The following is a 15,593-nucleotide window of genomic DNA, read 5'->3' on the forward strand; positions in this document are numbered from 1 at the left end:
CCCATGGTCCAGCCCCACCTCTGATCCAGCAGGTCCGGCTCTCAGGCCCTCCGACTCCTGGTTCAAATTCAGCTGTTAATCTGGTTGATCCAGGGCTGATCCTCCCTCTGAGCCCAGACTCACCTGCCCGAATTTGGCCAAAGGGGCTGCAGGAGACAAATCTAGAGGTAGATGTTCTTTCTCCTGGCTTTTCTTTCTGGGTTTTGTGGGTTGGATTTCTTTTAAGAGGTTTGTTTCATGTGATAGATGGGGAAGAGTTCAGGAGACTTCACAACTGTGCCTATCTTCTCTCCGCCATCTTGGCTGGAAGTTCACAGTTTTTTTTTTTTATGTTGTATTCTGTGACATTAGACTGCAAGGTCCTTGAGAGCAGAGACTATTTTTTGCCTTTCTTTATATCTACAGTACTTAGCATAGCACCAGACATATAGTCAGAGCTTAAAAAATGCTAGTTGACTAATTGAATTCTGGAGACATTCCAGTAGACCTATAGACAACTCTATCTATTAGTAGCATTTTCCTTACATCATTCTAAATCTGTCTACCTGAAACTCCCATCCATTGTTTCTATTTCTGCCCTTTAGATCCCAGTAGAACAAATCCTGTCCTTCCAAGTGATAGTCTTTTTAGGCTTAAAGAGAGAGATACTATATTCACCCTGGCCCTCCTCTACCCCTTCTTCTTGTATAGCATGGGTCATGTGATACCCATATAGGATTTATATTAGAACTTTCACTGTTTTGACCATCTTCTTTTGTGAATAGTCTAGTTTTTTTAAAAAAAATAGAATGGGGTTAGGGACTGTTGTGTATAGGAGCACTTTAAATTATCTTCACCTGGTGTCCTTGAGCACCAGAGTTTTATCTTACTAAGTACCACGGGAGTGGGAGTGGATTGGAGACTGGAAAGGATATTTAAACACTTGTATTCTGGTGAATAAATGGGGCACTTGGAGATCTTGATGGAGTATTTGTATTCTTTGTCATCCTTGTCTCCCATCCCTCCAACATTCACCTGAGGAAGATTGAGGGAATCCAGAACTGGGACTAACCATATGGTGCCCAACGTGGGGCAGGATACAAGGATGACAAGGGAGACCTCCATCAAGATCTCCAAGTGCCTCATTTATTCACCAGAATACAAGTGCTTAAATATCCTTTCCAAGTCTCCAATCCACTCCCACTCCCGTGGCACTTAGAAAGATAAAACTCCTGTGCTCAAGGATTTCAAGTAAAGATGATTTACAGTGCTCCCATACACAACAGTCCCTAACATATCCCCTTTCTTATCTTTTTTGAAACAAAATTATTACATAATGAATTCCACATAAGTTGTAAACAAAAGTGAAAAAATAGTATGCACAAATGTCAGTTTAACAAAACCAATAATCCCAAATTCCTTGAAATACATTTTATCCCCACCATACAAAGATTATAAAGTTTTTCTTTTGCCAATAAAAAACCTTTCAAAGAAACCAAATTCAAAATTCAAACTAAAAGGAGTAACATTTAACTTTATAAGACTATTTCAGAGTTTAGACACTAACACAAACACAGAAAACAATTCTCTTGTATCACATTCGCCAAACTGAGACTGATAACCTGATCAATACCTGATGTCAGAATATAGAAACATTCTCACAACTCTCCAGGCCAGTAGAGAAATGTAAAATGCCTTATAGGTGCTCAAATATACACATGCACACATAACCAAACAGGCATAAACTTCATTTGAAAGACAAAATCCAAATTTCCCAATCCCCTTTTCCTTAACTAATTGAACCATGAAGCTTCCCAGTCAACAACATATTGAAAAACATAATCATTGCCCACCCCCCACCCCTTTCTCCATGAACCAGGAAGAAGGCATGGGGGTCCCTTGATTTCTAAAATAAGCTTTCTGAGAAATGGATTTGAGTTTCAAAATTCCAAAAAGGAAGCTTTCCCTTCTCCCGCCCCCCATCCTCTGCAGAGTGTGGGAATGGCAGAGAATGAGAGAAAGCCTTTGAAATTATTTGAGATGTTGACAGTACAAGTTGGAGTTGTTGCATTTTATAAACAGTAGTCAACACCATTACAGAGAGTGAAATTCATTGTTGGTGTCAAGGTCTGAGTCAGAGTCTGCATCAGGGTCCGTATCAGCAACAAAAGGTCTCTGCAGTTGGTTGCAGGTCCAGGGACCCGGATAGGGCCCAGAGGGCATAGCCCAGTCAGACATGCAGCCATGGCCAAAAAGAACAGCAAGCAGGTTCTCTGCATCCCATTCATGGTGCTGGTGATCTGCAGCAGACTGCTGCTTGAAAAAGAAGCTCCATCCCCTGGGACATTGCCTCCAGACTCTACTTCTTACTGACTCCTCAATGTTAAATACTTAATTGTTTTCTCACTTTCCCTTGTTCCTCTTTGTTTAAAACCAGCACCCTAGTAACAAATCAACCTGTTAGTTTCTCCAGAGTCCTTTGCTCTGGGATATTGCCTGGTTCTCTTCCTTGTATCTTCTATGTCCTTATACTAGACTTTACTCAGATAACTCTGCCTTTATTGTCCCTTTATGGGTGCCATATGTTTAGTCCCAGTTTGACTGCCAATATGTTGAGTCCCTACTCTGGGCTCTTATGTTAAGTTCCACTTCTGGACTCCCTCAATCTTCCCCAGGGGAATGTTGGAGTGATGGGAGACAAGGAAGACAAGTTCCCCCTTTGTGTACCAAGGTCTCCAAGGTCTCCATTTATTTAGCAAAACACCAGTGCTTAAAAACCTTTTAAGTCTCTAATCCACTTCCACGGCACTTAGTAAGATAAAACTCTGGTGCTCAAGGACACCAGGTGAAAATAATTTACAGTGCTCCCATATACAACAGTCCCTAACAGAATGGAAAGTGTATTGTCTAACATGTTTCAAGTCTTGGAGGGATTCAAAGAGAATTGATTTAATCCATTTATTTAGACGGTTTTTATAAATTATTATTTTAAGATATTTTGTTTGAAGTATTCATAAATCCTCTCTTCCATCATTAGTGGTAGAAGTACTTCTTAGTACCCCAAGAATGATCTTTTGCTGATTTGCATAAAACTAATCCAATAATTATGAAAGTAATAGGAGGCTGCAGATGTTCAATTCCATATTGGTTCACTGTTTGTATCTCCCTAGGTACATCCTGTTCCCCCTAGAATCTGATTTGTCATGGCCTTCTCATGGTTCTACAAAGCCACAGGAGTTAATCTAGGTTCCTCCTATGAGAAAATAAGTATAGCAAAATTAGAGTTAATATGGGATACAGTTTTCCATTCCAATCTTCCCCACTAACATTCCATCATGATGGAGGCGGGAATTCGAAGGAGCCAATTTTCAAAGCACCCATCTACTTAAATTGCCATTGCTCTTCATGAAGTTCTATTTGTGATTTAAAAATTCAGTATATACCTCTTTTCAGAACAGGTGAGATGTTTGAAAGTCAAAATAAATTTTATTGAAGATGACATTTTAAGTGGATTTTAGTAAGCAAGAACAGAGGAGAAGACTGAAACTATTTTTGTGAAATATATATGAAAGAATGACTTAAGAAAAGCAGTTATATCCTGATTCTTCAGGGTGTGGTATACTGATGGGACTGTCTGACACTAGGCATGACTGATTTCAAGTGTTGGTGAGAGATGTACTTGTATGTGTATGTGTGTATTTGCATATACATATGTATATATATATATATATATATGAATAGCTCTTTTGCACTTTAACAAATGCTGCTGAGTTAAGAAGAGAGCTAGTTCAGGAGTCAGGAAGATCTGAGTTCAAATGTGACATCACATGCTTACTAACCAAGTGACCTTGACCAAGTCACTTCTGTTTTCAAATCTCAAATTCTTCCACTTAAAATGGGCAAAGCAATAGCACCCACCTCCCATCATTTTTGTAAGAATCAGATGACATCACAAACTGTTTAGCATGGTGCCTGAAACATAATAGATGTTTTTTTTAATTATTTTTTTAGGGGTTTTTTTGCAAGGCAAATGGGGTTAAGTAGCTTGCCCAAGGCCACACAACTAGGTAATTATTAAGTGTCTGAGACCGAATTTGAACCCAGGTACTCCTGACTCCAGGGCCGGTGCTTTATCCACTATGCCACCTAGTCACCCCTCACTACGCCACCTAGCCGCCCCCATAATAGATGTTTAATGAAGATTTGTTTCCTTCTTAATGAGATGTTAGTCCATATAATCTGAATTATTTCAAATTTGCAAGAGAAATATTTGTTAACACAGAAGCTATATCCATCAAGGAATATGGACAATTCAACAAACAGGAAGAGAACACTAGTCTATAGTTTCAGTGCTGAGTTGCCCTGGCCACATATATTCTCTACACGAATGCCTTACTATATCCTTTATGTAGATATGTGTTCTTCCCTCAGACATTGCGCTCTGTCAGGAAGAGTGTGATCCCAGTTCATGGGCATAATATTATGGAAAATATCTTTGTTTGCACTACTCTCAGTCTAAGGTAGTTTTCTTTATGGGAATACATTGAAGGGGGCTAATGAATTAACAGTGTTTTTAGGGATACTCAACAGCAAGAGTTATGCCTAGGATCCTGGGAGTAGTGAACTGATGGGATGACCTCAGTTTGCCAGTGCAGAGAAAGTTTGAAGGGAAATTAAAAAGAAAGCAAGTATCCTGGGAATGGGAAGTAAGAGAAGCAATCTGCATGCTACTTCAATTTTGAATGATTTTAGAGATTTCCTGAATTTATTTAGAATAAAAGCAGCTCTTTTATGAAGAGATTTAGATTTCTAAAGATGTTTTCATTGCTTTATTTTTATGAGCCTGTGAAGATATTTTTATAGAAAAACTAAATTGGAGCCATTGCTCAATGAAAGAGGAAGGTAGACTTCCAACATTCATGAAACATTGTTAACAAAATCTGACTAGACATTTTAAAAATAGTTACATATTCATTCTCCTAGTTTGGGTCTTGCAATTTTTTTTTGGCAGAGCATAGGGGTAAGGGAGATAGGGAGGGAAGGAAAGAGTGGGGGATAGAGAATGATAAAGGCAAAGAAACAGTGAGGGATGAAGACTAAAATGTAGGTAGTGATGCCCACAAGGCCCAGACAGAAAGATAAAGACAAAGGTATTTATTTTTAGGGTCTGATCTATAAATATCTTTAGTATCTCCTTTCCAGGGCTAGGGAAGTATTATTTCTGTTCTCTGAATTTGTCAGGCCACCCTGTGAAGTATTGTATATATTTAAGAAAATCATAGGAAAGATGTGGATAAGATAGAGAGCATCAAAAGGAAGGGACACAGAATCACCTCATAAGAGAATTAGGTGCAAAAACTAGGTATATTTAGCTGAGAGTATTTGGAAGGCCAGGAAACTAGATGATGCAGTGGATATGGCACTGGCCTTGGAGTCAAGAGGATAGGAGTTCAAATCCAAACTCAGACACTTGACCCTTACTAGATATCTGACTTTAGGTAAGTCAATTAGCTCTGATTTCCTCACATCCAGGACATCTCTAGTCATCCAGATGGCTCCAGAGGAGAAAGTGAGACTGGTGACTTAGCATAGCACCCCCTCACTCAGATCCAGTTCATATACTTGTCATGGCATCATTTCCCTGATGTTGTGGTCTTCTTCAAAAATAAAGACAAACATTATTATTTGAAAGGTTATCTCACAGAAGATGGATTAGCTTTGATATGTTCACCATGCATTTCTGAATTACCTTTTGAGGTGTCATCATGTATATAGTAACTCTAGGTATTCTCCTAGGTATACTTCAGGACTTTGCCCTGGACATTCTTGTACTCTCCCTTTTGGTAATCACTTTAGCTTTGGTTTAATTACTATTATTATGCAGATGATTGAGTTCCACTCTGGAAGCACCAACTGCCAATTGAATGTTTTAAATTGCAAGTAAAAAATAATTCATTATCTTCTTTCTCAAACCTACCCCTCTTTTCCCCTATTATTGTTATGGGACTCACTTTCCTTTCAGGTTTGTGACCTTAAAATCATTCTTGACTTTTCATCCCTTATGTCCAATTAGTTACTGAGTCTATAGCTCTTATATAGGTCCTCTTCTCTTAGAAGGAACAAGATGGTTCAGTGGATTGAGCACTGACTCTGGAATACAAAAAGACCTGAGTTCAAATATGACTTCAGACACTAGTCTTGTAACCATAGGCAAGTCACCTGAACTCTGTGCCAGCTGTTTCCTCAACTGTAACATGACAGTAACAATAATACATATCTCCAAGAGGATTCTTAGGACATCTGGGAGTAGGATCCTCAAAGATCTCAGAGATCTTTTCCAGCTCTAAATCTATTATCCTTTTGCCTTTCATTTTCTACTCAATTGCTCCTGTTCAGTAAAATCCCAAAATGGGACTAAATAACTTTCAAAAATACTTATAGAAACTATGGGTTATCATCTTTACTATATCTGCTTTTTTTTTTGCAAGGCAATGGGGTTAAATGGCTTGGCCAAAGCCACACAGCTAGGTAACTATTAAGTGTCTGAAGCTGGATTTGAACTCAGGTACTCCTGCCTCCAGGGCTGGTGCTCTATCCATTGTGCCACCTATATCTGCTTTTAATTGACATTCCCCTGAACTCTGAATATATGTATGAGGCTATGCTCCCAAATAGGGGAATGTTCTGGAACAATTGTTCTTATTGTGACATCTTATAAAATACTTTTTCTAGGAGTTAATTGTCTGTCTGTCTAATTGATAACAACTAATTATTATCAGTAGAAGCACAGGGATGTGGGCTCATCAGGTAAACTATTGTAACCACCCCCCCAATCCCTGAAGAGGGTACTCCTTAGAACTCTCACTGGAGGCTCAGTAGCCATCATCTGGGGACCTGGCTTGTTCCAGAACATTCCCCTATTTGGGAGTACAACCTTCTACACATATATTCAGAGTTCAAGGGAATGTCAATTAATTTTAAAAGCAGATATAGTAAAGATGATAACCCAGAATTTCTATATGTACTTTTGAAAGTTCTTTAGTCCCATTTGTGGCATGAGGTAGATTTCAAATTGTGTCCTTAGAAAGTCCTGAAACTATCTTTCCATTGTGTATCTAGTCCAAGATTTTCAATGCAATCTGCCACCAGTAACTGCTAATCTTTAAAAATTCATTTATTTTTCCAACTACATGTAAGGAAAGTTTTCAACAATCATTTTTCTGTAAGGTTTTGAGTTCCACAGTTTTCTTCCTCCCTCTTGTCCCCTCACTCTCAGTAAGTAATCTGATATGACTATGTTAAGTAATATTTCCATTTTAGTCATGTTAGAAAAGAAGAATCAGAACAAAAGGGAAAATAACATGTGAGAGAAAAAAGAACATAAAGTATAAAACATTTTAAAAATAGGAAATAGTATGCTTTGATCTGCATTCAAGACTCCATTGTTCTTTTTCTGGATGCAGATGGCATTTTCCATCCCAAGGCCTTTAAAATTGTCTTTGATTATTGCTCTGCTGAGAAGAGCAAGTTCATTATAGTTGAACATCCCACAGTGTTACTGTTAATGTGTACAATGTTCTGGATCTGTTCACTTCACCCAACATTAGTCCAAGCTTTTCTGAAGTCCACCCATTTATGATTTCTCACAGAACAGTATTCCATCACATTTATGTACCACAATTTGTTCAGTCATTCCCCAATTATTGGGCATCCCTTCAATTTCTAATTCTTTGCCCCTATGAGAAAAGCTGCTACAAATATTTTTCTACATGATAGTCTTTTTCCCTTTTTCATGATTTCTTTGGGAATATAGACTTGGTCCTGATATTTCTAGATCAAAGGTTATGCACAATTTTATTACCTTTTGGACATAAGTAGCATATTCTTGGAGATATACCTCAGATGCCAATGAGAAGTCCAAATCTTCCCACCCTGTGATATTCATAAAGTCTTCCTCTAGAGAAGGGGTCAAGAGAAGAAAGAGACTTTCTTTCCATGTTCCCAAGCAATTTCCTTTCCAGAACTTGACCTTTCTCCTTGAAGCTGCCTGGTACTCATTTGTGTTAGCAGTTGTTATTTATTTGTTTGAAGACATTTGAGGGTTTTCTTTGACAGGTGTACATAAGTTTGATGTTTTTGATTGAGTGATTCAATAGAAATAGTCTCATCTGATAAGGTATCATTGTGACTGATTCCTCTTGTTACTTAATTTAATTTTGATTGGGTGATTCATTGATTAGTTGATGGTCTCAAATGATGGCCATATTTATATCTGCAATTTTGTCTTTTCAGGTAAAATATAATTTCCTTGATATCAGGTAGTGTTTATTATTAAATCTCTATCCTCAGTGGTTCTGGACCTGGTACACAATATTATTCATATATATATATTATATATATATATACTACATATTTATTTATTTATTGAAAAATATTGCAATTTGTTTTTCTATTACTTTCATTTCTAAATTCCTTCCTTCTCCTTTCCTCTGTTCAATGAATGAGTCATTGTAATAAAGGACTAAATAGAAAGGGGAAAAGTACCAATTAATCACTGAATACAGTATAACCTAGTCTGAGTGTATATGCAATGATTCACATACATAGTCTTCTACCTCCATAAAGAAGGGAGCAAGATAATGCTCATTAAATAATTGCTTGATTAATTTTGGTTCACAGAATCCAGGGCAGTGGTGGAAATTGGGATAAAAGCAAATTTAGTCTTAATATAAACAAAAATTTTGGAACAATTAGAATTATCCCAAAGTGGAAAGGCCATCCTTGAAAGGAATGACTTTTTCTCAATGAAGTTTTTTTTTCTCTCCCTTGTACATAAGTTCTGTAGTCAGTGATTCTAGGATAAAAACCCTACATTGAATGTTTTTATTAATTGTCCTTGAGCAAGTCACCAAGCCTTCCTGGGGCTCAGTATACTCATATGCAAAATGAGGTGGTTGTATTATATCATGTTTGAGGTTCCTTCTAGTTCTATATTTAGCTGATAAACCTTCATCTGAAGCTCAGTGTGAGTATGATAGAGTTTGCTTTTGATTTGTTAGTTTAAATTTGAATAATGCCCATCCATCTCATTGATGGAATTATTTTTGTGTTTAGAGTTCCAATGAACTAAAAGAAGATCAGTAGCCCCTCCCCCACTTTTATCAATTGGAAATGGAAAGTAAGGAGTATGAAAACTTTTTTTCTTTAAATATGAGTTATGAGGCAGCTAGGTGGTGCAGTGGATAGAGCACTGGCCCTGGAGTCGGGAACCTGAGTTCAAATCCGGCCTCAGACACTTAATAATTTCCTAGCTGTGTGGCTTTGGGCAAACCACTTAATGCCATTGCCTTGGAAAAAACCAAAAACTAACTAACTAACCAGCTAAATAAATAAATAAATAAATATGAGTTGTTTGCTATTCTCTTTCTTGATCTGCTGGGGGGGGCAGCATTGCTTCCTTTACTCATTTTTTCTTTGTATAGTTTGTAAACAATTTCCTTTCATTCTGCTTACTAAGCACAAGCCAAAAATGACAGTAGATAATTCAGTACATGTTCCATGGAGATCAGTGAATTTGTATACTAACTGAGGATTCCTGGGCACAATTTTCAGCTTTATTGGAAATATCCCCTTTACTCAGTTTTCTCACAGGGCCCACATAGACTTTTCCCAACCTCAAGATCTTCTGTAAAAACCATAGCTGATGCTATTTATTTTAATTCATGGGGATCCTTCTTTCCATTCCTTCAAGGAGTTGGTTAGGATTAGGAATGGAATTTTCCCAAATGTTATTGTTGGTCTTCCTCCGTTTCAACAGCTGTTTGTCATCCTACTAATATGTTTTTGGAACAAGCATTGTTACTGAGGTTCTTTCTGGAAGGCTGAAAGATTTTTCCTCTAAAAAACACTAAACTTTGGGAATGTCTAAGGGATACAATGATTGCCAGATTTATTCATGAATTCATAAAATTTACCAATAATTAAGTGTGTCCTAGACTTGGTGTTAGGGGTTGAGAATACAAAGATAAAAATAATCCCATCCCTACCTTTAAGAATTTTATATTCTACTCAGAGGAAATAATATGTACACTCTTAAGTAAATACAAAAGGTATATGAGATCATTTGCTGTCTGTTATGGGAAGCATTAATAAGAAAGATCCAAGGGTGATATTTTAGTGAAACTTTGAAAGGCATTCTAGGCCTTGGAAAACAACTGGAGCTATTGAATCTATTGTGTGAAAAATATCTGTCTGCTTCTTGCTAAGGACTGTCAGTACCATAAAATCTTCCCTATTCCTTGTCCTTCTTAAATCATATGAGACCTGAGCCATATGCTTTTGTGAAAAAGAGGTTTGATAGGAAGCATTCAGATCTCAGTGCAACCAAGCAGATGTATATTTCCAACCTGTCAGGTAAACCTAGCCCTTAAAACTTAATTGGGATAGGAATCTAAAGCAAGGGATAATAAATACTTGATTAGAATATCCAAACATAGGAGTATTTGTTCTTTATCAAAATCATAAGGGAACAAAATCAATGCAACAACTAAAAAAATAAATATGTGAAGTTGGGAAAAAACCCTTTACTTCATGTTTCATGGTATAGTGAAAGATTTCAGACTCTAAATTCAGTGGACCTGCTTTCTAATCGAGTCTTTAACATTTACTACTTATGGGTCCTTGGATGAGTCATTCAGTTTCCCTGGACCTTAATATCCTCATCTATAAAATGAGAGATTAACATTAAATTGTCTCTAAGGTCCCTTCCAGATTCAGGCTTACTGAAAAGGACTAGATATCTAAAATATATAGAGAACTATCACAAAATGTATAGGACATTGTAAGGGAGAACAGTAGCAATTTCAGGGACCAAAAATGTCCCATCCTCATGGTAGCATTCTGATTCTGAATCTGAGTCATTCCCTAGTAGATAAATGAAAAAGTATACTTTTTAGAAAATCTAAAAAAAATTATTTCAGTCTATCAATAGCTATATCATAGAATGATCCAAATTACTAATAACTAAAGAATTTCAAAACAACTATGATGTTTCATCTCATATTCAACAAATTAGGAAAGATGATAAAAGATGGGAATAGTCGGTAATGGAGGAGTTGCTTAAAGACATATATTTAATATACTTTTGGTGGAACTCTTGATTGGTTTCAAAATTCTGAAAAGAAACATATACTCATGTAAACAAAGTGAATAAATATTCATGCTTCTTGTCCCAGGGAGTCTCCTGTTCAACACATACACCCTTGTGGTCAATTTTAAAAAGAAAATTCATGTATTATAAAATAGCTTTAGAAACCTTTTCTTTTATAGTAGCAAAGAACTAGGAACCAAATAATGGGTTCATCAGTTGAGGAATGGTAGAACAATTTATTGCACAAGAATGTGATAGGATATTACTGAACCATTAAAAAATGAGGACTACAGAAGCATGAAAATGCCTTTTACAAAGTAATGCAAAATTAAGGGAATGGAATCTGAAATATGATACACAAGATTATTATAAAAAATATAAGTGGGAGCAGTGACAACAAAACAGCACTGGCCATGAGTAATTATAACAACTAAACCTAGCTCAGAGAGGATAGATGAAAAAATAAATGTATCTCCCTCCTTTTATTGGGGAGGTAGAGAACTATGAGTAAGAAACATTGTATATGATGGCAACATCAGTTATACATTGACTAGTTTTGCTGAATATTTTTCTTTTGTTCTTTCTTTTTTAGTTTTGTTATAAGGATAACTCTCTGGGTGAGTAAAAAGAATGTATTTAAAAATTAACAGTAAATATATATATATATATATATACATTTTAATAATAAAGTTAATAGTGATCAGAGAATGACAATTGGATCCAAAAATCCCAAATCTATAATAATTCTCAATCAATAGAACAATAAGAACTTATTAAATATTAGTTACTAGTTACCAGGCATCATACCAGACAAAGACAAACATGAAACAATCCCTGCCTTCAAAGAACTTACATTTTATTATTCTTTTAGGAAAGACCAGAACTCTCACTGTCTCTTTCTCTTTCTAATAACTGTTTACATCTGTCCCTTCTCTCTGTTTCTTTGTATCAATGTCTCTGTCTCTCACTCTCTTACATATACATACTTGTTTATGATATACATATATTAATATGAGTACAAAATAAATTAATAAAATTTTTGTTGTTGCTATGAGAGAGAACAGTAGCAATTTCAGGGACCAAAAAATCTCATCCTCATGATAGCATTCTAAATCTGGGGTTTCTAAAAGGGATCAATGAAAAGGTACTACATTAGATATGAGGGACAGGAGAATACTAGTACAAAGGTACAAATGGAGAAAGAAGATGGAATGATGTATGAGAGGAATAGCAGGAAACTAAATTGATCTGATTGTGGAATGCAGGAAAAAAAGTAATGTTTAATAATTCTAGAGAGATAGTTTAGGCTGTAATTATGAAATTAGATAGGTTGTAAATTATATTTTTAGGTGCTAACCAGAAAAGTAGCTACTTATTTTATTTTAGCAAATATTAGTGAATTAGTGAATATTTAGAGTGAATAAGTAGCCCTTGGAGGTTATTGGGCAGTGATCTGACCCATACTTAGTAAAATGATTTTGATAGCTTTGTGAAGGATAGATATATAAATAAAACAGCTTAAAGAAATTTGAAATTGAGTTATTGGAAATTTATTCATAGCTCATGGATAGGCACAACAATAATAGGAAGAATGTTTTGATTACATTATTTAAAAAGCTTTCGTACAAATGAAACCACTGTAACTATGATCAAAAGAAATGTAGTAAATTGGGAAATTATTTTTACAACTAGTATTTCTAACCAAAGACTCATTTCTAAAATATATAGAGACCTGAGTAAAATTTATATTAAAAAAATTCCCCAATTGAAAAATGGTCAAAGGATATGTAGAGGCAATTTATAGATGAGGACATCAAAGTGATCCATAGTCATATGAAAAATTGCTCTAAATCATTAATAATTAGAGAAATGAAAATTAAAGCATCTCTGAGGTACCACCTCAAACCTCTCAGACTGGCCAATAGGACCAGAAAGGACAATGATAAATATTGGAAGGGTTGTGGGAAATCTGGGAATCTAATGCATTGTTGGTGGAGCTGTGAACTCATCCTAGCCTTCTGGAGAGCAATTTGGAATAATGCCTAAAGGGCAATAAAAATGTGCATACCCTTTGATCCAGTAATACCATTACTGGAACTATACCATGAAGAGATCATGAAAAAGGATAAAAACATCACTTGTATAAAAATATTCATAGAAGCCCTGTTTGTCATGGCAAAGAATTAGAAACTGAGTGAATGTCCATCAATTGGGGAATGACTGGACAGATTGTGGTACATGTATGTTACGGAACACTGTTGTTCTATTAGAAACCAGGAATTCAGAGAAGCCTGGAAGGATTTGCATGAATTGATGCTGAGTGAGAAGAGCAGAACCAAAAGAACATTGTACACCCTAACAGCAACATGGGGGTGATGGTCAACCTTAATGGACTTGCTCATTTCATCAGTGCAACAATCAGGGACAATTTTAGGGCATCTGCAATGGAGAATACCATCTGTATCCAAAGAAAGAATTGTGGCCAAATAAAGGCCAAAGACTATTACCTTTATTTTTTTAAAAATGGTATCTTCTTATGTAATTTTGCTATTTATTATATTTTGTTTTTTCCTTAAGGATATGATTTCTTTCTTAACATATTCAATTTTGATAAATGTCTAAAATGGAAAATTTCATCTTTGGCACTTATCATTATTACTTCATATGAATAATATCAATATTATCCCAGGTAAATCCTTTCACCTCCCTAAGTCACAATTTCCTTATCAGTAGGTTCCATCAAACCTTAGGTTAAGGACTGTATGATTTATAAGTCCTTGACAGTTTGCGTTTGATGGCTAGAATTTCATAGAAACTTATACTTTGGTCAATTATAGAAAAGTTAATAAAATTAATTTGGATTTCAAAAGGTTCAGAATATCAAGACAAATAGTAAAAAAAGTAGGTGAGAGAAAAACAAAAAGGAAATAACATTTGTAAATTCAAATTGTATTATAAATCATAATCAATCCTACTCTTTGGGACTGGAGAAGAAAAAAAAGAAGAGTAAGATTAATGAAAGAGGCTACATGAGAAGGATTCACAATCAAACTCAATAATAAGAAAACATAATAACAATGACAAGTAATTACCTAAGCTACTAGGAAAACTGCTGGGAAGTGATAAGAACCTAAGAACTAATAACCTAAACTATTTGGAGAAGAACTGCTGGGAAAAGTTTGATTGATTACATTTCCTTCAAAACTCATCTGAAAATCCTCATTCTGCAGGCAATCTTTCTCACCTGCTGGTGACTTCCCATCTTAAGATTATCTTCAGCCCATTCTGTAACATATCTCATTTATATTTAATGATTCACCTATAATATTCTGTAAGCTCCTTGAGGGCAAGGACTAAACTTTTCATTTTTCTCTGTATATCCAGGGATAATATCAGTGATGGTCAGTGATTAATAAATGTTTGCTGATTGATTGCACCAGAACAAGAAGAAGGAGGAGAAGGAGGAAGAGGTAGAAAGGAGAAGGGAGAAGAAGAAGAAGAAGCAAGAAGAAGAAGAAGAAGAAGAAGAAGAAGAAGAAGAAGAAGAAGAAGAAGAAGAAGAAGAAAAGAAAGAAAAAAAGAAGCAGTAACTGTACTAAATTCTGGGAAAACCAAAGAAAAATTGGGTTTTTTTCTTGTAAGCACTCACTTGTTGAAGAAGACAGGGGTATTTGCGAAGGAGTATAAAGTTTTTTAAAGACAGGATAGAAACTAGATCTACAATTTCCTTGATATTTTTAGACTTTTGATTATATCGGAAGGAAGGTAATACAGATTTTCAGGTGTCTATTATGCTCTACTATGGGTTTATGGGGTATAAAGGAGAACTAATGGCTCTGGTATGTAGGATTATTGAGCTGTTTTCAGGGGTGCTCATCCACCTATGGTGACCAGTCAGTCATCTAACTCTCACCTGTGGCACCAAGAAGTTGTAGAATATATAGCAGCCACAGTAAAACTGTCTCAGCAGATGGATCTCAAACCTATTGATGAGTTAGGAGGATGTCTACCCCAAGCACATGAAGATTTACATTAATGGAATGGGCAAATTAGGACAATTTGTTTTTACTGTCACAAAAATGACTGAAGCAGATTCTATGTATTGCCACTGAACTTTGCTGATTTTTCATGAATTTGTATGCCATCCTTGAGCAGGGGCCATGTTAATCTTCTCTAGTGTCTGAGGTTGAATTGGAACTCAAATCTTTGTTACTTTAGACCAAGTGCTCTGTCCATTGGACTATCTAACTGCCTCTATAGTATTTTTTAAAATTAATATGAGATAGTTTTGGAATAGAAGGTACTAGCAATTACAGAGAATTGGAAAAGGGCTCACATAGGAGGTAATGCTTAAATGGAATTTCAAAGTAAACCAAGTCTTATAAGAGTTAAGAAAGCAGGGAGGTCATTCAAGGCTCAGATTATTGTATGGAAAAAGTAAGGAAATGGCAGATGGCATGCCATA

At 35.8% G+C, this 15,593-nt stretch overlaps 1 pseudogene; it reads right to left on the reverse strand.

The window, feature by feature from the left end:
• Positions 1 to 15,238: 15,238 nt before the first annotated feature.
• LOC141519747 (U6 spliceosomal RNA) lies at positions 15,239 to 15,330 on the reverse strand (annotated as a pseudogene).
• Between the last annotated feature and the right edge of the window lie 263 nt (positions 15,331 to 15,593).

Source organism: Macrotis lagotis, chromosome 3, assembly GCF_037893015.1.
Source record: "Macrotis lagotis isolate mMagLag1 chromosome 3, bilby.v1.9.chrom.fasta, whole genome shotgun sequence".
Classification (NCBI taxonomy): Eukaryota; Metazoa; Chordata; class Mammalia; order Peramelemorphia; family Peramelidae; genus Macrotis; species Macrotis lagotis.